We start from the raw sequence: 26,208 nt of genomic DNA on the forward strand, positions 1-26,208 counted from the left end.
GCCGCCAATTTGCCCTCTTCTTCTTCCTTCTCCATCCTGCTTCTCTTTCTCCAGCTCTGGAGTTAGTGTGTGCCCTGCTTCGACGGAGTACGAGAAGTATATAATGCAATGGCACATTGCACGAATGTTCGCGAGGGGACATTATAACCAGGCTTAATAGTAACGCTGAGTGTGCTTGCTCGGAGGGCGTCGGAGGGTTGGCAGAGCAAAAGCGTGAAAATTGAAAAACTTATACGTGCTACTTCGATACGATGCAGGCGTTAGTGCATGAAATGCACTCGAAGGACGAACGTACACGGACCGAATAAAACTTTATTTTTGTTCATTTACGATTTTTCATCCACGTTCTCTCGGAGGGAGAGACCCATAATTTCGAAGTTCCAATGTTCGAAAGGACAATGATAAATGGATTGTAATGCTCTGGTGTAATTGATTAATGAGCAACGCTCGTGCGATCGGTGTGAGAGATAAATATTGATGGCTCATTACATTCAGCCATAATTAATCAGGCTGAAATTTGGTCTATATTTTGAATGAGGGCTTCGATTTTTCAAATCAGTTTTACGAGGGTATACAGTAATTTTCAATGTTTTCATACTCTGATCGATCATCCATGAATCTTAGCTTTTCCATTGCGCAGAATCCTTCCGATATTCAATCACTGGGTGTTTGTATTTATTCCTGACTCTCGGTTGGATTATCGCTTATCAAAGAATCCCAGGTTAGCGTATTTTCTCCTGGCTTTGTGAGGATCACCAAAGAAATTTATGGATTGGTGTAAGGGTCATGATCTTTATGCAGGAATAAGTACTTTCGTTTGAACTGATTTAATGAGTGAAGAAATTATGTTGCTCGAAGGAATCAACATTCGGTGTTTCTCCTCTCGATGTCTCGCGAGAACTAACCTTTAAACTTAACAAAATTTTGAGGCTCCGAAAAGAAATATTTCGGGGGTGGAAACCCCTTAAAAAGTGGGGATGCTCGGCGATTTCCATCTCTACCGAAATGGCAATGAAAATGTGCTGCACAGTCGGGCGCGCCGTTGCCTTTTTTGGGTCGAACGTTTGAAATGGACTCATAAATTTATTGAATTTAGGAACAACTCGTATTTGACTCTTAAGCTGAACAATTCGTCTTGAAACGCGCACTATAATTTTTACCTTTTTATTGAGAGCTAGCAGGACGCGACACTAGGCTTGGTTCAATACGAAACGTTCTGTTGCTTGTCGAAAATCTCGATTTTTTGCATAGTGCATCCCATTTAATCACTGGTAATATATTACGATCTGAATGGATCCATAGTTCAATGACGTCAGTTGGACGGATGGAATTCGTGGAGAATAATAAAAGATGACGTGATGACGTATGACAGTTAGTTGCTTTTTGCCAGTTGCATACGTCAAGGCAAAAAACGTCACGCGAATTAGCGATTGCATAAGCGCAACCGAAGTGAGATCCAATAATTTACGTAAGTGGAAATTGTCAATCCAACGGTGAATTAATTACATGTTCGAGTATAAAAGGAATGCGTTTGTGCTGCAAGTTATAAAAGTTGGACGAACAACTTTTTGTTCGAGGCTACATCCTCCAGGCCTGTCATATTTTATGTGCAAAAGCACGAGCAGTTTCCTGGTTACTCGATAATTTGCTGGACCGTTGCCCTCTTCACATTCTTTATTCATGTGCTTTTTTCCACGTTGACGAGAACTTTTTTCGTTCAATTTCCCATCGTTCTGCAACTTTGTATTCCTTTTATTCGTAATAGACACAATAAAGAAATTTTTCAAACTCCTCCACGAGTTGTGATTGACGTGTGACAAGAGAATCAAAGCCAACGCGACTGAGACTCTCCACCGTTATTTTTATTCCATAGGATTCCATCTTCGCTCATTGTTCCATCTCCGCAAAATGTTTTCCTACTGACATGCATATTGTGTCAACATTTATTGTGAAAACTCCATCATTTTAAAGTAGTTCGGCCGTTCTATGACTAGTCAGGTTAGCAACTACTTTATGCTGATCAAATTGAAGTCTAAATTATTAATAAAATTAATAAACACTTACATTGAGAATATTTTTATCACAAGAATGTAATAAAATGCTATAAAAATGTCATGAAAGATCAAATTTATACTTCAACTTGACTACTTAATGATTGAGTCCGACACTTTAAACCCACATAACCTAGGGAACATTTTTATTGTGCGAAAGAAAGTTTATATCGGTGTAATAGCACTGAGAAAAAATAATGGTCGATTCGTTACAAAAAGCGAAGCTACTAAACGAATAAAAGCACGTGAGTCAATCTCAAAAATAAATTTCATGAAATTCCCGCGATTCCCAAATTTGCCCGAAGTTCGAAATCAGCTCACATCCGCTTTCGGCCCTTCAAAAACTAAAGTTTTTTCATGTTTTCTTTCTTAAGGAGCGTGGATCACGAAATAAAAATAATCGGAATTTCATAAAATTTGGTTATAACGTTCTTTAGCATCAAGTATACAAGTGCAATTTTTTCAAATTTTTTCCCACATGATTTTCGAACAATTGAGCGTTAAATCGAAGTTGTTATGCACGATATGTATAACTGTATATATGTAAACTTGAATACACGTGAACTTTAGTGTTCAATTACTCGAGAACTATCGTGGTAGATAAATCTAAAAAAATTTACATTGTCTTATATATTTTTAAAGAATACATTTACCAAATTTTATGAAATTCTTATAATTTTGAAATTCTTAATATTTTTAACACAGTTTAGCATGGCAACATTGTATCATCGCGATCCACCCTCCTTAAAAGCCCAGTAAGGTAATGTTTTATTGAATAAACGGAATCTGTGATGAATTTTCTTCACGATAAAAACTCTTCCGAAGCTCGAACACCGTAAAATTTTTCTCAATTAATATTATTGTGAGTTCTCCCACAAGGTGCCGTGTTAAAGACTCAAAATTGTAAATAAAATAATTTAAAATTTTGCCCCGTAAGAGGCCTCGGAACTGTGCTTATCCGTTATCACGGAACCTCGAACTTTTATTTACCGCAAAAAAGTGGACCTTCATTGTACTTTATCGAACAGCCGAACTACTTCAAACGAAATTTGAATGAATCATCACGCGTTTTAAATCAAAAGTTCCACCATTGTTTCCAAAATGAAGTGTGAAGTGGGCGAGTAGTAAAAGCTCGAATGCGCGTATCGTATAACGCAGTCAAATTAATCATAATTAACTCGCATTGACACCAAGCAGCCGGTTGCATATTGAGTGAGATTTTTCAATATGTAACAGCAAAATAGTGCATGACGTAAATCCTTACGATTTTATCGACCCGGATGAAATGAAACGAGGTGCACGTATAGGATATCGCGACAAGGGTAAATTGGAGAATGGAGGAAGCATCTCTCATTAAAATTCCTATAACGATAGCCTCTCTGACAAAGTCGTGTCACAGAAACATCTAATTGAAGTGCAACGCCATGCGCTACAGAATCCACAAGCTGGAGGCACGGAGTGCAGCGACGTCTGGATCTTCTATCATTCAGGGCCCTCTTGCTCTCTCCCTCTTTTACTCATTCTAACGCGTCTTGCCAACCGACACTCAAACTCCGTAGTGGCACACCGCAAAGAAGCTTTCCAGTCTCTCATTGCGACTCTGGCTGTCGTCCCGCAAGAAGAGCCGACTAAGTAACTCGAATTTACCGATATGACCCATTTCCCTGGCAAATCAAGTTAGGGTTAGTTAGGCCGGATTCAGAGTACCGCCGTTGTGGAAATTAGATATGTAAAGGTGCCTACGAGTGTGTGCACGTGTGGGAATGTGTATTTTATGTTACCATTGACGAGGTAAAACAAGAAAAAAGAAAAATATTGTGAACCGTGACAGGAAATGTGGGCATTAATTTCGCTATGAATCATCGAGTCTTTTTCAATACTTATCTTTCGTTCATTTAGCCGAACAATTTCGTTTCATTCTATTTTTTGTTTATACGATTAATAAAAGTCCTCATCGATGCTTTGCTTGAATTTCCCGAGGAGATCTGCACGATCAAATCATTTCACATTACCTTTCACCACTTCTTTCGTTCCATGAAATCGGTGAGATCGAATTACCATATCTATTTCACCTTGAAGTTCCCCATTTACGTTCAGCTGGCCAGCTGGCTGGCCATTGCAGTTTAAAAGGTTGAGGACCTCGATACAGTTAATTAACTTGCCAGTGGCGATTACAGCTCCTATTTTAAATGTTTCACCATTCGATCGCAACAGAGCCTGACAGGGATATTCGTCGAGTTTCGTGATACAGCGACCCAACGGATCACTCGTGTTACAGACGGCTAAACTGTTTCGTTGCAGGGTACAAGGGTGTCCGTTCATCCACCGCGTCACGAGTTTATGTATTCATTTTAATTTATGTATGTTCCGATATAGATATTTGGATTTGTACCATTTTATCGCTCAGGGCTGTCGATATCCGTTAAAATTGCTATTGGTAAATGTAACAGTTGTATTTATAATGCCGTAGGAAATATAGCGAATTGCGAGTGTGTCAGGAGTCGGCTCGGGGGAGCACTCGAACATGCGAGAACGCACTGGCGCGGTTCAGGGACCCTAAAACACGTTATTATTGGCTCGGTTCAACGAAGAGAGAAAATTTTTTTGAAAAATCTTGCTAAAGTGCCATTGAATGTAAAACTGAGTCGATTGCGCGGAATTATCGATGAACAGAAATAAATGCGGCAACTGCCAAAAAAAAGGAAAATCAACGATATTTTCAACTTTGTATTTGGGGTTGCAGAAATATTCTGAAAGTGTAAAAACAGCGATAATTTCGGAATCCAGATTCGATAAAACAATTCAAAATACACCCCATTCGATTGAGTGAGTTCATTTCCAACCGTGGAACTTTATGTTTTGACGATTATGCATTTTGGGGTTACGTTCCATGGCGACAAATTGATTTAGTGAACTCGGGGATCTTATCAATAGGAATAATGATCGAGACGAAGTGAGAACGACACATTTTGGACTTCGAGTGTGCTTTTTATACCTCAAAGGTAATTCAGGCTAAGGGAATCTCTCGCTAGCTCAACCTACTACTTCTTAACTATCGTTATCGATTTCTTTGCGCCACACGTAATGCCCTCCCTGCCCCTCGTACTGCCTTTCTATTTTTCCAGCCAGCATGGTCGAGCAGCGATAAAATCGACGTTGATGTATCGTCGTTACTCTCCAAATGATATGCTATTAGTCGAACGGCGTAATTATTGTTCATAAATTGCTGTACACAAAAGTTAACTCGCACAGTGTACATTTTACTCAACTCTGCAGCGGCGCATTCATACTGCGGTATACTTTGATGACCTCACGTGCCTAAAACTCATCCCCTGAATTATGGTCCATTCCATTCTATCGCAGGCTTTCCAACGCCTTGAAAAAAGCATTATTCTCAAGAGCTTTTTCACGTGGATGAGTAAGCACGGTGATAGTTAACATTGGCGTTTCAGAGGGACCGGAACTTTCTTACGATATCGAAATGTTAGGCATCGCATCTGCTTTCGTGAAAGTTTGACCACGCTCCAAAAGCTTTGTTTGAAAAGGATTTAAGGTGAAACGAGCTCAAGGCACCACAAGAATGTAACAGCGAAAAAACCATTTTTTTGTCATGTCAGAACTGAAATTTCATTCGTTAGTTCCCCTCGAAAAATGTATGTTTCCTTACGTTTCTTCTCGCCTGCTTCGAATCACCGAGTGGAGCTCGAACGCTTAGCCATCGGCAGAAGCGTTCGGTTGCTGTACGCTGAACTTTGTTCGGATAGTTTCAAAAGAGCTTATGCGTTGCCTTCGTGTATTACGCCGAATGAATAGTTTACGCAGTAAAATGGCATCCACGCCGAGGGCTTCTGTCGGCTTTAAGTTCGCTTGGAATTAGTTCAATAACTTCCGACATTCTGGATTCATTAGCTGCTTGAATTCATTACAAATTTTCGTTCGATCGATGAATCGTGGCGAAAAAAATGAAATTTTTTTATCCAATGATGCTTTTGTTGCGTCAAGTCATTTCTGCTAAGCCAGTAAATTAAGTGCGAAGAATCACAAACTTTTGTGGAGTTTATGATTTTCAAGTTGTTGAACGAACAAAACTCTTTTGTCAGACGAATTTATTATCACCCAGATTCGAGGATTTGCATCCGAATCTGCGCGATAATAAGAAGGTCGAGAGCATGAATGTTTTGTCAAATTTTCTGTGAATATCATTTTTTATGATAACCGAGTTTACATCCAGGAAAACATGAGTCTTTCGTGCAATTTCATCATTCCGTATCCGTATATGAAATGAGAAAAAAGGGAGCAACATGTCAGGAAAATACGAGGAAAAATGTAGCAAGAAATGAATTAAAAGATAAAGCACGTCGAGCGTTTTTCAGGCAAATTTGATTTGTGAGTACGAATTTCGAGTTCGCGCAACGATATACAAACGGTAGCATTTGGAAGGTGCACAGAATATACGGCAAGTGTATGAACAGATGCGTCGTAAGAGAATTTAACGAACAGCGTTGACGTCGAAAAAACACGACTGTGATTTCCTTGCCCCACAAAACCTCGTGCTTGGAGAACAATTAACCTGTTTACGACGTATTAAGGCGTAGAGGCACTGTATTATACTTTGTTTCACTGGGTTCGTATAAAACCTCTCAGTTGGAACTGGCCAAAAGACGTTAAAATCCTGTGTACCGTATCGTAAACGTGCGATGTATATACACGTGTGTGTCCTTTCGTGAGGATACACTCGTGGCGTTAGAGCCACACGAGGGTGTAAAAAAATCCTATAATTGGAAATTTGCACATTGCTTTTTTAGTCTCTTGGTCACAAAGCCTTTTTACAAACCAGAATCCATTCCGATTTCTGTTTTGTAGCAAATGGAGCTTTCGGAAAAAGGACTTAATGGAGTTTTCTCGTAAATCGAGCCAAAAATTTTGTCCAATGGTTTTATTTTATTATTATTATTATTTTCAATCCGTCATCCGCAACAGCTGTCGAGCGGAGGATTTCTGGGCTCGAGGAATCTTGGGATTTTGGTGCAACGGCCAAAATCAGCAGTCAGTTTGTTTTTTTTTTTTGAAACTTGAGCTCAATATTTTACGAGGTACAAAAAGAAAAACGATTCCACGAAGCTCAACATTACCTGCTCTCAATTTCGAACAGATATGCCATTATTTTTTTTTACACACACGTATATTTTACACGTACATATATTCGTCTTTTCTTTGTTCCCGAGACACCAAACGACTCCGGCATAATACAGCCATTTTCAAATTTTATATCGGTACGTCATTCTCGGTGGGGAAAGTGTCACGTTTTTTCGACGCGATCCTCTTCGTTCCAGAGGGAATATACAAAACCCTCAGTTTTTCGTCTCGTCGACGGGAATCAGCTACACATCTCAACGCGTGCAGACTTCTGTTTTTTTACCCTTTTATTTTACGTAGCTCTTTTGTCCCGTGAGAAAGTACGAAAAACGAGTAAAAAAATGGAATCGTACCTCCTACAAATTTATATACACGATGGTGTCACCCGCGGAATTTTAAAACAGCTTCACCCATGAACGCCTTGTGAGGCTTATTTGATACGACAGAAAAAAATAGTCCTCAAATCGTAAAAATGAAAATTTATCTCGTTTTTATGATGATTTATCTTACTTTTTTTTAGGCCCAATTTTTTAAGTACAGATCACATCTTTTTGCATCTATTGGAACAATAACTCGGATTTTCTACTTTTTGGCATCAAGACGTTTGCATCGAAGTTTCCAAAAGTGTTTTTATACTTTCCAGTATAATTGAATTGCAAAAATAAGTCCAATATTCTTTCGTATTTTTACCTCTTCGGCAAAGCTTTTTTTTCGTTTGTATACTTGAAGCTTTTTGGCCTGTTTTTCAGCTTTTTTTCTTCGTACTTTCGGTCCCTGGCTTACTCGGTATGCCTTGCTATCCCGATAATTCTCGGTTTTATGTGAAATCGCATTGGGGTCAAATTGCACGAGCAAAAGCTTCATTTGCACCTTCAACGAAACGCCCCACGAGAGCGCAATTTCACGTTTATATTTCCCACAAAGGAAAAAGCCTGTTTTATAAACGGTATTTTACTATCTACAAACGAGATTTTTTCTTTCCTATCTTTTATTTCTCCTTTCATCCTCATTTCGCACACTACTTATTATTATACAAAAGCTTTCGGTTTGCACGTGAAAACGCTTCGGTTGCGCTTAATAGAAGCTTTAACCCCTATCCGCTTACGATTACGTACGTACGCGAGGATATGTAACACGTGCATACATTGCATGAAAAGCAATGCCTAACGTTGCAGAAATTACTCGACCGAATTCCCGTGTGTCAGCCACCAAGATTTTTTTTCATCGAAAAAAAAAAAAAAAAAACAAAGAAAACAACGCTCGCAAAAATTCCGTGGGCAAAATAATCGCCGTTGAAAACGGTTGAAAAACGACTCTCTCATTCGTTCCTCGATTAAATGAGTTGTATTTAACCTCGAGGGCATGATGCAAAGTTGAAAGGTCAACTTATCAACAGGTCTGTAAGGAGTACAAGTATCGCCATTTCGTCGTGCATCATTCCATCCTCCAGCCAATTTAATATCGGATTTCTGTGCTCGTGGATTCTCCGATATCTTCCAATGGAAATTCTTTGATAAATATTTACAACTTCTGCTAAAAAGCATGTCAAATTATTTTTAAGCATTACCATTGATAAAAAATGATACCAATTTTAGGGAGGGGGGAAGGTAAAAATTTTATTGAAGTTTTTCTTCTTAAATTTGAAAAAAATCACGGAGAGGAAGGTAGGAAAATCAAAATGCGAAATAAGGAAGATGTTCCGGACCCACCCAACGATTCCGCACATACACCGAAAGATTTTCCAGACCCACCCAACCACTTCTACGCGTTAAAGATAAGGGGTTGAATGAGTTTGGAAAAATGAATTCTGAAAGAGTGAATGATTACGGTAGCTAAGAAATTGAAATTTCGCTTATAAAAACAAAATTGTGTTTTTTAAGCTTCCTCATTCTTAAAATTCATCGTAATATAATTTTTTAACAATATTCTATGTTGCCGAAAATTTTGGGACCATTTTTCATTGATGACAATGGCGAAGGAACTGAAATTTCATTCGGATTTTTTCAAAATATTTTTTTTTTTAGTTTTTGTATCTTCCCCCTCCCTAAAATGAACCCCCATATCATTTTTTATTGATAATAATGCTGAAAAAAAATGTATATCATTTCTAGCAAAAGTGAGTATTGTAAATATTAATATACCAATTCTTTTGCCTCATTTATTCAGAAATGATTATCTCAATTCCGAAGTAAACCGAGTATTTGCAGGACCAAATTCGCTAAGGTTACAAATTTATAGCCTTGAAAAAATGAATGTGCCTTCCTTCCCATAACACGTTTTCTTGTTACTTGTAAATCGGCCAATGTGTGTGTTTTCCGGTGAGTGATCAGTGCGATCAGACATTTTTGCCACGAAATTGTTTGCCCATTGTTGTGAGCGACATTCAGTCGAGGGATCCGTCATGGTTTCCATGAGTTATGGGGTTTTGGAGTTCCTCGAATTACATGATAAAACAGCATGTTTTCCAACCATTCAAAAGCCCATGTGGGCGTCAGGAAACGGGGGATTCATAAAATAGACCTTTTCTGAATACAACGAATGCAGCCCACACGTTCGCGCACTTACAGGAGCGCGGGCGCGCACGCAAACGAAGCGAACAAACAAGTCCAACTATTGAAACGATTTTATAGCACATTTTCAAATCAACGTTACATTGTAGGCCATTTTCGAGTGAAATTTGAGACTAAAAATATATAAATGAAAAAAGTAAAAAGACCGAAGTAGTTCAAATAAGTTTAGAGGCGATTAGCTCACAGAAATGAAGAATCAATCAACGATTTTTTTCAAAATTGAATTTTAAAAAACACGCACACACACACACTGGAACGAAATTCCATCACGAAAGGAGCATTTTCATGTAAAAAAGTTAATTTATTTGCAATATTTCCCGCACGAAGAATTCGAATGGAGTGAATATAACAAGATTTCTGCCAAGAAAACATGCCCAGCATATTTCGCTTATTATTAAATTCAATGAAAAGCCTTCTACGAATTTATATTTCGGTAAGGAGTTTAATATATTTGAAGTAATCGCAGGAGAGACGACGTGCCACGGGATTATCATATCTTGCCTAAGATTCATATAATCTCGGATAAGCTACACTTTCTCAGAAGCGCTTCAACTATAGTTAGACACGCTCGTGTACCAACGAACTTTATAGTTTGGAATTCTGCTTGCACTGCAAGCGTGCATAAAATTTTATCGAAAATCTGTTCCGAACCTTCCTTAGGACTGACAAACATATTAATCAATTAAAAGATAAGCAGAAAAGCCGCAGCAGTATGAAAAGCAGTTTTCCTTTTTTCGAAATTGTGGAAGCTCCTACAATAACTATCATTCGTCGTGGTATTGTCGGGCTTTAGTTCGAATACATAAATCAACTTGGGATCGGATTGAATCCCTCGCAGATGTTTCGCGGTTCCAGCATGCCAAAAAACGAACGCTCCTGCTTGAACCCGAATCACAAAATAATGAAAACGTTATTTTTCCCACGGGGATTCTTACGCGAAGAACGAAGAACCTTTCATCTCAATTAGAAAATCAGATGCAGCGAAAGTAAATTTATTCGCCGTGCTACTCTGATGTCAAAATTTCCTGACATTATAAATTTCGATTAAAATATAATTCAGTACTGCTATGACTTTTAATTTTGAGGATAGAAAAAATACGTTCGTCCTAACTGAACACTTGCAATCCTATTTTTCAATTGGATTGAGAATTTTTATCGTGAAAATTTCATTAAATGAATTTACACGAATTTAAAAATGTATTCTAAAAACCTGAATCTCGTGAAGACGAAAACTCGAGCGATTAAAGACGCGTCAGACAGCAATTAAAAACAATGTGATAAATCTCCGCTGGGTTGATACTATTAAAGGCCTATTTCTGGAGCCTTCACGTTCGATCATCCACAAACAAGGGGATGCTCCGGAGTATGACAATGTCGTGTTTTTGGCTAAAGGAGAATTACGTTTGTCAATTTGTTTGTCACGTGGCCCGAAAAAATTATGAATAGTTGATCATCGAAACTTTTTTAATTATTTATATTCCAGGGGCTAATAAATATCTTCGTTCTATTTATCGTGTTTCTGTCATGATTACAAATGCACTGAATATTTGAAAATTCCTTTTGTCAGTTGAAATAGACCCCAAGAGGATTGGAAAGTGAGAAATATTACTTTTAAAATTGAAACTCATTGAATTTATTCCCGCAATGATTGCTGGATCGAAGAGCTCTAAATTTTTCAATAATGCATATTAAATAATCGCAGTATCCAGCTTTTCAATTATTCCCAAATTTCAAGTGTCGAAAGTATTTTCTCTTGGTGTCTGGAGTCGATGAACCGTTGGACCTTCGTCTAATTGCATGACGCTTGTGATTTTTTCTCTCATTCGTATATTCAAAAATACCGAGAATGTTCGAACGGTCCCCTTGATTAAATTAGGAAGATTAAATCGCACAAATATTCAACGAAACTTAAAAATGAAAGCTCGAAATCGGTTCATACGGTACACCAAGGGAGTCCGAACGAAAGGTATTTCGAACAAAGCGAATAGTGTCTCTCCCCATTTCATGAAAATCTCGGAGCGTGCACTAACAGCAGGCAAGCACATTGACCCTTGGGCCAGCGAGGAAGCTTCCAGCTTATCCCCTATTTTTACGTCCACACATCGCCTCGTGTGTACACACAGAGCCCCGACGTACCTAAGGGCGTAAGTGCGAAAATTTAACTCGTGAAATATTGCAGTTCACACCACTTCGTCGGCCAGCGCTAGCTCAACGTATAAATTCACTCTCACACGTCCGTGTACTCCGAAGTCTATAAATTTTGTTATGCTTCTGGAGCTTTCCTTCAAATCGATAGATTCAACTTCCAACTTCTAAGGGAATAATATTTCCATTCACTCGCGGTGCGACTGTTCGCAAGATCTAGGAGCGTGCGAATATCGCTGTCGATGAAGAGCCAATAAAAGCAGGCGAGTACGGACCTTCCCTTTTTTCTAGTATCCTGAATCTTTATTATTCTAACCCACTTTCCCCAAATAACATGAATAAAACTTGGAGAGTGATAGGACGAAGTTTGCAAAATACGATGGAATCTTTCGAATTTATCTGGAGTCATCAAAATGCAAGGTTTTGAAGCCTCGACGATATTTTTATCCTGGAACGTCGAAACATCCAGAAGTAACCGCTTAAAGGATGATCATTATTTTTTTTAAATCTTCGAGATTTCTGAACTTTCCGAGCAACACGAATCCCTCTCTCAGAAGAACCCAACCATATCACAGAGCCAAACGACTCCATTGAATCATGATAAATAGCCGGGACGAGTGGAGGACTTGAGAAAAGTGCATCGACCTCGGAAAGTCCTAGTCCGAGAGAAGTGGAGTTGAATCCCGATTATCCTGACTGCCACTTCACGGATGACTTTGCTGGAGCGTAAGAGGGGTTGGGACGAAGTCTAGTCTTTCAGAAGATCTGACTAATCCTCGACAACATCCGCTTGGGCACCTTCATTGTAGATCTATCTTGTACTTTTGTATCCGGTTAGCCCGAACTTCGTAGTTGTTGAGTCAAGCGAGTGGATAAGCGAGCTGCTATGGAGTTCGACCCCCGTAAAAATGCAGTCAGCTGAGTGTCGTTGCACCGTGAATGGGAATAAACTCATCGTCATCGATTCAACGGTTAATTCAAGTGGAGTCAAACACTACAGAGAAGTTACGAAAAGGGACGAAAAAGTAAAGTAAAGTCTTCAAATTTCCAATTTTCTGTGGCCAAAATCGAAAAGAATAGAATTTTCTGCGTTAGCAAATTGTTTACGATGAAAATGTTCGGCAGCACTTTCTCCAATTTTTTTTACAACTTTTCGTTGATTTTTTCCTCGAATAGAAAGCACTGGGTTCATTTATTGCTCTCTCACAACGTATCCCAGGCTTGCTTCATTCGGAAAGCGTTGAACTCTCGCGTTAACTCGATGCGAACGATAATTATATCGATCGACATATTGCATGAAGAATTGAAAGTCATTCGTCATGTAGTTACCAGATTCGCACGTATACGGAGGTCTTTTACTCTTCGCCATGAGCAGTAGTATTTATCATTGATTTTTCTCACCCCCGTACTGCACAGTGTACAGGATAATAATTCCATCAGGGAGGATAAAAATAGTGAAATGAACATTGAACCCTTGGGAAGAATATTTCGATGGAATTATTTGAAAAATTTCTGACCGTAGCCCATTATCTCGAGTAAAAACTGGCAAGTGAATATTGTAATATGCAGTTTCCATATTGCAGAATACGCATGAAAGCCTGGAAAATCGAATTTACGTATTAATTTTTACATAACGAGATAGTTTAATTGTGGCGAAAAAAGAAATTAATATTATTACTAACAGGCGATATTTAGCCGAGTGAATTTTTTTCCTCTACATTTCTCGTTTTATTTTTACTGCCTTCGCCGTTGCAGCTTATCCATAGATAGACGCTCTTTCACTAGCAGTAGATATTCTAAAGTGTCCGTGATTAAAAATTTTCGAACGGAAAAAACCCTTCGCCACGCTCTCTCATCTATACTGTATATTAACTGTGGGGCACTTCGAACTTTTCCAACGAACTCGCTTGCTCGAAAGATAGAGCGAGAGGAGGGAGATTGTGTAGGGTGCAAAAAGCGTCGGGTGCTCACCTACTCGAAAAAGTTTTTTTCGTTTGACGGGTGGGGCCAGAGAGGAAAAGCTCGACCAGACGGTTAACGAGAGCTCGTGAGAGAAGGATATAACGTAAATTCATGTTACCCCTCGACGTAGTAGAGTTTGAATATTACGGGCCGGGCAGAGCATTTTTTTCTCCTCCAGGCGTATAACACTCGTTCTAAACCACGATGCTTTATACACACTCAACGTTTTTTATTACCGAATAATAAAAATATGTATTTGTGTGACGAAATGCCCGGTGGATAAGCTTTTTTCACAACTTTGTAGTTTCTATGATCCCGGAATCAGACTGGCATAAACGTGATATGGGTACTTGACCGCGTTCCACACCGATACATTGACAAGACATGGCTCAAAATACATCATTTTTCAAATATCCTATGGCGATTATTATTAAGGTAGTTCGGGCACGAAACGATTTTCTTAAAAATGTCCTGAAATGTACACAGAATTTAAATGGGTAGTCGACTGACACGCATATCAAAATTTTAAGGGCTCGTCTTATTGGTTATTGAAGAAAAATACACAGGGACTATGGGTAAAACATCGTTTACATTTTCATATAACGAATGAACGTTTCTTACGAAGTTTATGAAAAAGTACGGAATAACAATAATGAAGTATATAATGAAGGTTTGGGAAAAAAATCGAGACGATTGTCTTACAAGTAATAAAGATATATTATATTAAAGATTGAACGAAATTGGTAAGATAAGAACTCGTAACCTCGCATTTGCTTATTTTGGCATTTTGTTTCTTCTTGACTTGGCCCATTGCTGTTATAGTTTTTGTCTTTATATGAATACTTTTTTCTCGATTCATTTCCTTTGTGTTTACTCTTTGCGCTCTCTAATACGATTTTTTACATAAAGACTATTTTCTTTATTTTCAAATTCAATTTCGAACGAATTACAATATTTTTTTTTCACGACTTCGTTCTTCGAGGTTCACGAACAAAACTGTCAAAAATTTCTTGATATTCTTTTTCTTAACTTTCAATTATTTTTCAAAAAAGAGTTGTTTTTTTACCATTGCTTTTTACAATATCACATTTCAAATACGTCTTCTCTTTAATGTTCCGTTCCTACAGTATTTTTGCCAGGAACGAATGAAATTTTGGGCTCAGTCAGTGATGGATCTCCGATTAATGAATGGCTTGTTATTTCATTCGCCAAAAGATAAGTTGAAAAAATTTAATTACAATTTCGAATTGATAATTCTGACATTAATTTAAAGTAATTATATATTTAATTAGGAAGTAAAAATCGATCCAATTTATACACCCATAAAATACGATCCTTCAGAGATGATCTACCTTAAATTAAAATAAACAGCAAAATGCAAAAATAATGAATATCAAACGAATCCGATCAACGATATATCATTAGAGTTCTTTATGCCCCTGGCTATACATCGTGGAATAAGCCACAGGAAGGATTTTGTGGGAATTATCGATCGTTGGTGGATTACCGCTTGCGTAGAGCTATTAAGCAGAGAAAAGCTCTTGATTCTCGTGTAAATCACTATCGAATGCGAACATAGATCCCAGCACTTGAGTATTTGCGTGGAACAATTCTCGCTACATCCATCCTACTCTCACTAAGCATTCGCTGTCGATGAATTTAGCTGAATGCTCGATGCGATTCCACAGCCATGTCAAACAATTATTCGCCTCTTTTTGTTACTGAATTCTATGAAAAGCCAACTTTTTTTAGACAAAGGATTCAATGATTTTGTCCACATTTTTTTGCTTAGTTAGCAATTTTAGAGCCATTTGGGGTAATCAGCATGGAAAAATTCAATGCCATTTAAACGCTGTTCAATTTAATGCCGAAAAAATCATGCAAGTGGGAGCTTTGTGACGGGTTTTCAGGGTGACATGGATTCTCCGATTTCCGGTCGCTACAAAAATATATATCTACATCAATGAAAATCTGGAAGATATTTGGTCGAAATGGGATTCGTGTACCTCCAGCTTGTAGCAATCCGATGACCTCGACATAAAAACTGACTGTCAGCTCAGTTTTTATGTCATACTGAGTTAAAATAGGGCTTCCGGCATCGAGCTTACGATGCCTTGGCATCGACATTTTTTTGACACTTTATAGCCGACTCAATGGCTTGGTTGAACTTGTACGAGCCATTGAATAACTATTATTTCAGTTCTGCAGTTATATGTGAATATGGATTGACCTATTTTTATGAAGAAAAATGCCTTTATTGAAAAGTATTTTTTTAAGGGGGGGGGGGGGGGGGGTTCTGCTTTAGAAAGTCAAAAAATCGATTACTTTTAGGAAGGTTTTTGGATAGGCGGAAATGCCTCACTGTAGCGAACTTTTCGGTATGGTTTCAAGGATATTTTAAGAGTACAAAAACATTTTGTTTAATGTGAGAAATACTCATTTGTACATGGTTTATGCGCAAAGTCTGATTGTCACGGTTTCTCAATTGCATACAATAATGTGGAGATCGCAATTATTGTCTACAACAAAAATTCCAATTTTTTTTCCATTTTCATATATTTTCTTTCCATATGAACCCCATAAAAACCTGAAAAAATTGGTAAATTATATTTTCAGCGAGTTTGAAATAGAAAGGGCTTCTGAAGAAGAAGAATATCACTTCAACGTGCTGTAAATATAGAATTTCACATTTTGTTCGGGCTTTTGTACGCAGCTGAGAAACTTGGACAATCAAAAGTTCACTATGGTGAGTTATTACCGTCTACCCTAAAAACATTCCCTAAATCAATAGATTTTTCGACTTTCTAAAGCAGGATCCCCCTTAAAGAGTGTCGAAAATTTAAATACTCTTCATTCCTACTACAATTTTTCTCAGGAATTTTCTATTCTGGTTGAAAACTTTATATGTTCGGTATTCTGTGGCAGAGAGTTTCAAAACGTTTTAAGGGGCGACGTACCTCTTTTTAAACACTAGCAATCACCCACTTTTTTCACATCTATTTTCAATGCGTTTTTTCTTTTTTTTTCAATTTTCAACGTTTTCATACGAAAAATAGTTATTCACAGAAATAGACGATGCATCGAGTCTTCGTGTCACGTAAATCGGTGTGCGGGTGTGTGTATCAAGCACTCTACGTGCGATGAAACATCCAGAGACACAGGACAAGAAACGTGAGATCGACATTTGGGACGTTCCGGGAAAGTGAATCGCGTCCAAAAAAGTGAAACAATGGGCAAAAACCAGTATGGCAGGAATGTTCCGTTGCCGTTTAGCATACGATAGCGACATACGCGTTTTGAATTTAGTGAAAACGAGGAGAAAAAAAGCAAGCAAACTGGAAGGTTTGCGATATTTTTCAAAAACTGGAAATCAGGCGGTTGGAAAAATCAGAGCACGCATCGAAAAAGTTGTCTCCCCGGGACGCGGCTTTGCTCACAACACAAGGAGAATACCAACACAAGGACAAAACGAGGTGGTTAGAGCATGAAACACCAAATTCCATAGCATACACAGTTATACGTCGAACATTCTTCCAAGCTTTTATTACAACCGCGCGTATGTTCTGTGCTCGAGGTTTTCACGGAATAGGGAAATGAACAGAAAAAGCCGCTGGGAATCAGACGGGTTCCCCGCATATATTCACGTGTACAGGCAGCTCTCCGTCTAGAAATTCAATCCATGCATTATTCTCGAATTTTTTGTTTACAGAATCAGCTTCATCCCATAACATATTAAAAAATAAAAAAAAAAATAAAATAAAAAATCACGCAGGAAATCCTGTGTACTTTCCTGGGAATTTCTCATTAAAAATAATATGAAATTCATTTTGGAATTCCTCATGCTGTATAATTTTCGGAGCATGATAACGAAAAAGTGAAAAATTGCGAGATTTACAATAAAAAAACGTTATATTTATTAAACCATTATGTAGATCGAAAAAATAAATTTTTTAATTTTATTCATGACATCTTAAAAACATCATCAAAAGTACTATTTTCTGTTCTTTGTTAGTTCAAACGATCGAAATTAGATGCGGATTCCTTTCATTAGTATGAACAGAAATGAAAACAGTTTTTACTTCCATGTTTATCAATAATCCTTCAAAAATGAGAGTAAATAATGATGATAATTCAGTAGGACCAAATTCCTTCTGGAGCGCCCTCTATACGTGTCTGTTTCTCTTCGATCGAGGTGGTAATGCGAGGGTGCTGTGCGCGGTACACCACTTTTCGTTTTCGAGTATCCGCCTGTGTGTACACGCGCGCGTGTGTGTGCAGGCGTGGGCATCACGTTGTCGTTTTATCGAGAGGTGGGCGGTCGGCGGGCGAGGACGAAAGCACGAAAATTGCACGCACGTAAAGCGGAATCGCGCGCTACCATCAACGAGCGACTATCTCGAGTAGCGATAGAAACGTGATGCTCATGTTCCTCAATAAAATGGGCCCTTTTACTTGTGTAGACAGAAAGCGTGTATGCTGCAACCGTAAGGCTCAGTTATGTTTGACTTCTTGTCCTCCATTTTTAACAGAACTGTGAGTTAAGGAAGATGATGCGTTACTTGTTATTCAAAAAAGCAATTGAACTTTTTTACTCTTTTCGTGATCAAAGAAAGGATTAAAATTTATTCTCACAATTACTAAAATTATGTGTGATTTGTTTTTCGAGATTGAGCATTTTTTAATGTAATGATAGCGGTTAAAATACTGTCGTAGTTAAATCGTCTAGCAAACTGTGACAAGAGCCATTTTCTATTTATATGCGTATGCATATCCGTATTTTAAACCAGCTGGCTCATGGTGTTGTCAAACCTTCCACCGTTTGTGTCGTCATTACTCGTTAACCTCAAATAAGTGTTTTTTTTTTTCCATTCCCAAGTGATTTTCACCGGTAACAAGGCTTTCTCGAGACATCATTGATAACTAAAAACATTTATTTTTTTATTCTCGTTTTCGGCTCTTCAAAGTTGGGAGGATCCTATTTCATTGAATCCAAATGGTCGCATGGGAATAAGTGTGTTTGCCATAAGAGCCTGTGTACAACCCTTGAAAAAATGTGATTTTCGTTAATTGTTTTCTCGATAATTAAACGGTAGATCCTGTAATAATTCCGGGAATAGATGCAGGCTGTATATTTCTAGCATATTTCCAAATTTCAAGTCTCTAAGTTGGAATTTTCGATATCCATTATAGATTCGCGTGATCTTCCTTGAATTTCCCAAAATTTGAAAGAAAAATCTCGCTCTTCTTAGTCCCTGGGAACGCTGCTGAAGCATCGGACAATCTCGATTGAGCTTTGTCAAAATCGAATGGCAGAGCTGATTGTCATTGTACAGTATTTATGCCAAAGGATTGTGAAATATTTGAAAAAATTCTTTTGAGATTCGTTAATATAAAAAATGTTGAGGATTATCGTCACTCTCGCTGCTCAAAACTTTTATTTATACAATCTCGTTCATCTATATATTTATATATCGCAATTCATACGCGCGATCCGTCTCTCATACACTGAATACACACTCGGAAGCATCACAACAAAGAGTCGACGAGATTGAGTATTTAATTTGGTCCCGGACGAACCGAAAGATAATTGAATTCCGGAGAGTCTCGAGACTTGACTCCACGAGTTGCACCGCTGCGTTCTCTCGATCTATGGATGTACACATATAACGATGCCACTGCACGCGTTCATCGTGATCAGAGTGCGGGAGAGAGAGAGAGAGAGAGAAAGAGAGAGAGAGAGAGAGAATATCTAATTCATTCTCGTGATTCGAGAGAGCGGGTGAAAGCTGCGAAGCCAATCTCTTAATTTTCTGCATCGCCGGACAATATGTGAACGTGCATCCATTTGTGCAGTAGAAGTACATCCTGCTCCATTATCTTTTTTACAATGCGCGTTATACATCTGTCTCAATTTCTCAACTTGTAACGTATGTTTCGCGAATGAAAAAGAAAAAAAAAAAAAAAAAAAAATACTGAAAATATCATGAAATTGTTCGTTCTGGGCCACAGTTAAAAATGTTAATTTTTTTTTAATACGTAGCTTCACGGGTGAAGAATTTTAGAGGGGGGATGAAACATTTATTTGTGGGACTTTACTTCCTGATGAATATTTCATTAGCAAAATCCGTCGAACAATTTTAATATCGAGACAAAGTTTCTTTTTCTTTAGAATCCATTAATGGAATGAATAAGTGAATGAATGCTTCACTCTTCACATGATGAAGAGTGAAGTACTTTATACCGTAAATTAGAGATTGTGTGATTAGAAAAAAATGGTTGACCTACGATTTTCCCGTCGCGATGGCTCAAGTCCCTCGTCGACAGTATAAAGTCATAAAATAAGGAAGGATGAAGGAATGAGTGTACGGATGGTGTAAAGTAGATGTCACGTAATGTGTTCAGAATGTTATGCTAAAAAATAAGTTGGAGTTAGTCAGAGTGCTCAACAGAGCGGACGTGCAACCTTCTCTTAAGTTTTTATTCTAATAAAATAAATTAACTTTCCATGTAAACAACTCTTACTAGTCTCAAATAGTTAAGAACATTTGAATGAGACAAACTATTATTCTACATACTGTAAAAATATGATTTCAAAAAGTAGCTTTCCCTCGAATCCTACGATGACGAGGAGGAAGAAGCGTAGATGGAAGAAGGAAGCACGATCGACGAAAACTGAGAATCGTTCTTTAGCTCGTGTTCAATCAAAACGTTTTATTGCTTCTAAAATAAAATTCCTTATATTATCTGAAGACGCGGCAGCGCCTTGACGCCGAGTATTAAAAAGAAAAATTTAGACAGAGCGAGTCAAGACGGGTCATGTATCTTCACTCGTGATTCGTCAATTTCCTCTGATTTGTGAAATTGAAATGGTCACCATTTGTAAAAAAATGGTCGTAATGTGTACTCGACGTCACGTAATACATCAGTAGGGACGAAGAGTCGCCATATCTTTTGTAAAAGACTTATAGCCAAAGAGCAAATCAATTTTTCGACTGTCTACACACATCATTGATACAATCATGAAATTATGATGAGCACACGTTTTATTAAATTTTTACTACATTCTCCGATAATAAATCACGGCGAAAGAAAAAAATCAGTGGTGGAGACCGGGACTAGTTGGCCAACGGGGCAAGTTGACTAATAAACAATTACATCAAAACTACGGAATGTAAACATACGCCCGGTTGATATAATTGCTCATTTTAACTTCTTTCTCATTCGCGTGTCCCAACGTATCGAAACGACACGTCGTTTAGAAACAGTGAAGAATTTTCATACAGGTACAAAGCCAAATTTTTACGTCAATCTTATCTACCTCGTGCTGTCTCGAATTTTTTTTCCAATTATTAGAATAATTTTCTACGTGAATTTTTATATATTAAACTATAATTGTGCGTAGTATTTTTCTCAATTATCGCTATAATTTGCTGGTAGAGAGTTTTATTGCTAAAAAAAGCAGTGTGGGGGGTAAGTAGGCCAACAGTGGTGCGGGGTTGGCTAACACATATGTCGATGTACATGAGTGCTCTAAATGGGCCCACTCAAGCTGTACCAGTAAAAATATAATATTCTTTGTGTGTAAAAACTGCAATTCTGTTTTTGATGTTGTTCCAATCATCAAATAAATAATATTGATAATTATCCGTTTTTATTATTTTCATTAATACACACGTAGTTGATTATCAGGTAAAAATAGTACCATAGTCAACTTGCTCCAATGCTTATGTCAACTTGCCCAACCGTGGGGCCGATTGACACAAAAATGGTTCGTCAAAAAAGCGATTCAATGACTCGTGTCGTTTGAAGTTTTAAAATTCAAATTTTCATCTGAGATAGAGGAAAGGTTGCTTCTATTCGAAACAATCGTTTGGTTTTTGAAATCATCTTTAGTTTCTTTTTCACAGGCAATACTTTGAAAAGTTGGCCAAGCAGCCCTGGTCTCCCCTACAATACTGAATCAAAATTCAATATTTATTCGAATTTCGAATGACGAGACAAAGTGATTCTGTCTTCCAATAACTATATTAAACATTAATGATGTGGAATTCCACTCTGATTCCAATTCACCTTCGTGAGTCGTCCTAATTTCTGCTAATTACCTGATAATTTATTGAATCTGCGATGATTCCAAAAGTAGTTCAATTTTCGCTGACATATCGATTCCGAAAAATCAATTTATATTGAAGGAGGATCGCCATTTTAACATTCCATTATCTCCTTTCGTTAATATCATTTGTTTGAAATTTGCTGCTTTCTTCAGATTAATGTTTTTTATACTTCAAAATAGCACTGCCATTTTTCATTTGATTTTCTGGGTCCTTCCTTCTTTCTTGCTTATCCTCTTCTTCTCACATGCAGCTCTTCGCATTGGCTTCAATTTTTATTTACCGCCTTCGATCGTGTCGGGACGACGATTATATCCAGTTATATTCCGAATAAAATACTCGGCAGGGAATGCGAAATCGGCACACCGCTATTGGAAAACGATCCGGAATCTCGAGATGAAAAACCCGAGAGCATTCACGAAATCGCATTCCTACGTTATACTCGTTGTCACGTATAGGATCATCCATAATAGCTCGTCCATTCATTGCAACCAGTTTTCGATAGGCCTTAAATCAGAAGACTTCAATCTGCTTCCAAATATTTCTTTCATATTTTTTAAAAATCAATGATTAAAATGTGCTTTAAAAACAAAGCAACTCGATTAACAACTGAACGTAATTGTAAACAACAAAATTTTGCTTTTCTATTTTGCCAATATTCTTAATCGATATCGTATTCGATTAGCTGATTTTTCTTACGAATCCTATTAACTTTCCGACGAACTCACACCACCAAAATTCACTACTTCTGAATCATCTTCTATCTTCAAATGATATACATACGCAGTGCCTTTTCCATGCATTTTCTTCGCAGGGTTGTAAAGACGGATTTCATTACGCCAATAAAAACTGCATGATATGAACTGACATGGTCTGCTATTACGAAATAAAGCAAAAAACGATCATTGTTTCTAGGAAAAATAAGATTTTCGAGCTCAGAAATAGTTGGGTATTTGTCGATGTATAAAAATCAGCTTCATATAATCATAGTTTAGTTAAATTCAGAATATTAGATACGTTGAATAGTGTAGAGCAGCTTATGGCTGAGTCATATGGTGAAATCACATATTTTCGTTTTTGTCTTTTTTGAAGAAAAAGAGTGTAGTTACGCAAATTTAGTTTGGCAATATTAGAGAAAAACAAAAGAAAATTTAAATGAGTTTGTTTTAATAAGTTTTCTGCTCTTGTTGATTTTGGGTGTATTTTGTTATTCTCAGGAAAATAACTATTTTTATCAGTTGTAATGAATCGAGAAAATAAAATAAAAGTTGTTAAGTTTCGAAGTTTTACTTGATTAAATGTAATCACAATCACTAATTTGTCATCAGTATCGATTGTCAGAGCTATTTAACTCCTCTCTAATAATCCAGGTACCCTTGTTTACATGATTACATATTTGTATAGCTGTAGACATGAACATATTCTAGCATGATGATTATATGTCGAGCCTCAAGCAGAGTTTGTTTCGCTCATCAGCCATTTCATTGAAATTCAACTGAGTCAACTGAATCTTTTCGTCCAAAGGCTTACGTGAGGATTTGTTCGCTAATGGACTGACTTATTCCGAGTTCTGTTGCATCTGAGACTAGTGCATTTCTTTCGTTACTCAAGTAGTCTGGGTAACTTGTGCTCATAAATCTCTATTGAGACTTTTTTCATTTATGAGCCAACTACTCGAAGTGACAAAAACTGAGTTGAAAATTCGATCCGAAATAATGGGAAAATTGCTTTACACAAGCCTCTTAAGAGGTTACATTCGCTTGTGTAAACACTTGATAATTCAACACTTCCAATGAATCATTTATTGATATCTTATTCATCTCGTGATTAAGGTTTTTAATAATTGTGTTCGTTTTACCAAATCAGGTAAAAGAGAAGCCTCTAACGTGTCTAAATAATTGGATTCTAATTGATATTTGACCGAAATTCAGCGACAGTGCTAGCATCGACAAAAGTATAAAACGTATTATGATGGTCAGTCGCGCTTCCGATTGATTCATAGTCGCACACACGTTTGTAGTGTGGGTCTCTATTTCAGATTTGGTTGTTTCACACGCGAGCAAGATCGGAGGTGATATATAACTGCCTACGGAGCGAATCGTGACTCTGATTTCAATTCGCTGCCCACCTTACTCTGGCGAATTCGATTCGTGACGTATCGCCGACGATGGCGAGTATAACTTCGTTTCTCGAGAGAAAAATCGTCTTTCACAACGACGATATAAGAATGGTAAAACTGGAATCGCGGATAAAAAAGTGACGATACATTTTCTCGATCGAAGAATAACGAATGGAAGAAAATATCTTATACATTTTATTAATACCATACAAAACTGGTTATGTCAGCTAGAAAAAACGTGTTATTCCGAATCAACTTTCTCGCTGATGAGATGAAATATTCAATCCCATTGAAATATTTGACTAATTGAATTAGACCAAATGACAAAGACGTGAAAAGTTCGGATGGATTAGAGAACGGATTATCTCATCTTTTCAGCTGACTCATATTCCCATAGAGATTCTAAGAATCGAATTATTTTTTCATCATTTAAATGGCTCGTGGAGAGATTAACTCATTTACGTTTTATTTTTCAAGTTCCATATCATTTGCAACATGAATTTTGTATGATCAATTCAATGGTAATGATCATTAGAAGGGGCAACTTTTATGAACTTTGTCTAACTTTATAACAAATGGATATATCGTAGGAAATGTAAACCTAATTAAAAGTTACAAAATCGATACTCATTTCAATAATCATAGATTTTAATTATATCCAGAGCCTAACTATTCAAAAACTACTCGATAAAACTTTTCGTTCACGAAGCTCTCAACAGATGCTTGATTTATTATTTGTTTTCAAGCACATCGCACACACAACTTTCTCTGTTCTATGTGCTCGCATATTTTCACCTCTGATTATTCATTATCACTTTCATGTTTTACGACGTATACGAATATATATGGTGTTTTTTTTATTTCGAAAAGTATTTTGCTCGTCGTCCTTCGTATAAATTAGCATCCCGCAGGTTTTGTGCTAAATAAAATAGTTCGTTGAGCCCTCGCTTCAGATGCACGTGTATGTTTCCTCGCAGCAGTGTTCCTTTCTATCCTGGGGAGGAGAAATAGCCAGTTGACCATTTGGTCACTGCATATTTACGGCTTTACGGTCGTTACAAACCACGACTCTTTTTCTCACTCTTTTTCTCTTCGTCTCCATTCCCGTTCATGCGCGGCAACGCACACATAAAAACTTACAAACATAGAGTGAGGTGGGCACACTCGCCATTTCATTTCTCGTCCGTTTGAGTAGAAGCCATTTCGTATTTTACGCGCAGTTCCACGTTTGACCGACTTTTTTAACTCTGTCCATCCACCGCTCCTCATTGGCAAATACGTCTGCGGCGAATATATATCTGTACGTTGATATATGTGTCCAATCTTCGAATTCGCTCGGACACGCGCTCGATTGTACTGCCATGACCTGTTTCACTCGGCTCTTGTAATCATTCTCGGTCATGTGCGTCGAAATTGGAAGGATTTATGAATGTTTAAACGCTCGACAGTCGTAGATATCCGAGTGAGTACGAGGAGTCCAAAATTTCAATCGCAAATGATTATTCGTCTGATTCTTAAAGCGTGAGATCGTCGGCTCGCTATTTCAATTCCGTCCGTTCGATGGTAACTTCATTTTCGGTGCGGGATCTTGAATATTGGGAATTGTGTCGGTAAAATACAGTGAACGCATCGCATTCTTTGTTCGAGTGTAGTTTTTTCGTAAAATGTCGTTACCCATACAGAAGATCAGCATCAATGGGTGGATAGGCTGTGTGTTTGGGACAGAAAAAACGGGAGCATAGAAGCTTTAACGTAAAATCGTATTGAATAGGCGACACTCGTCGTTGGCATAGATGTGGAGCGGCCAGAGAGGCGGCTTTCGAGAGCGAATTCTCTCGCGTGTTGCCGATTTAATAACGTAAATTGTGCACCAACGCCGTTCGTATTTCTGTCACGAAATTTTTCCAAAGCACACTATTGAGTGTTCGAGCTCCTGTCGGGAATACAGATCTCTCTCTTTTCAACCTCTCTTCAACATTTCTGCCCTCTCCCTTCTCACTCCACGTTTATCGCCACCGAATCTCTCACCCCCTTTACATTTACTTCTATTCCTCCTCTATGCATCCTACTATCGGCTGATGCTCTCCATCCCCTCGAATTCTGCTTCATTCTCACAC

The sequence above is a fragment of the Venturia canescens genome, chromosome 10, assembly GCF_019457755.1.
Source record: "Venturia canescens isolate UGA chromosome 10, ASM1945775v1, whole genome shotgun sequence".
Taxonomy (NCBI): Eukaryota; Metazoa; Arthropoda; class Insecta; order Hymenoptera; family Ichneumonidae; genus Venturia; species Venturia canescens.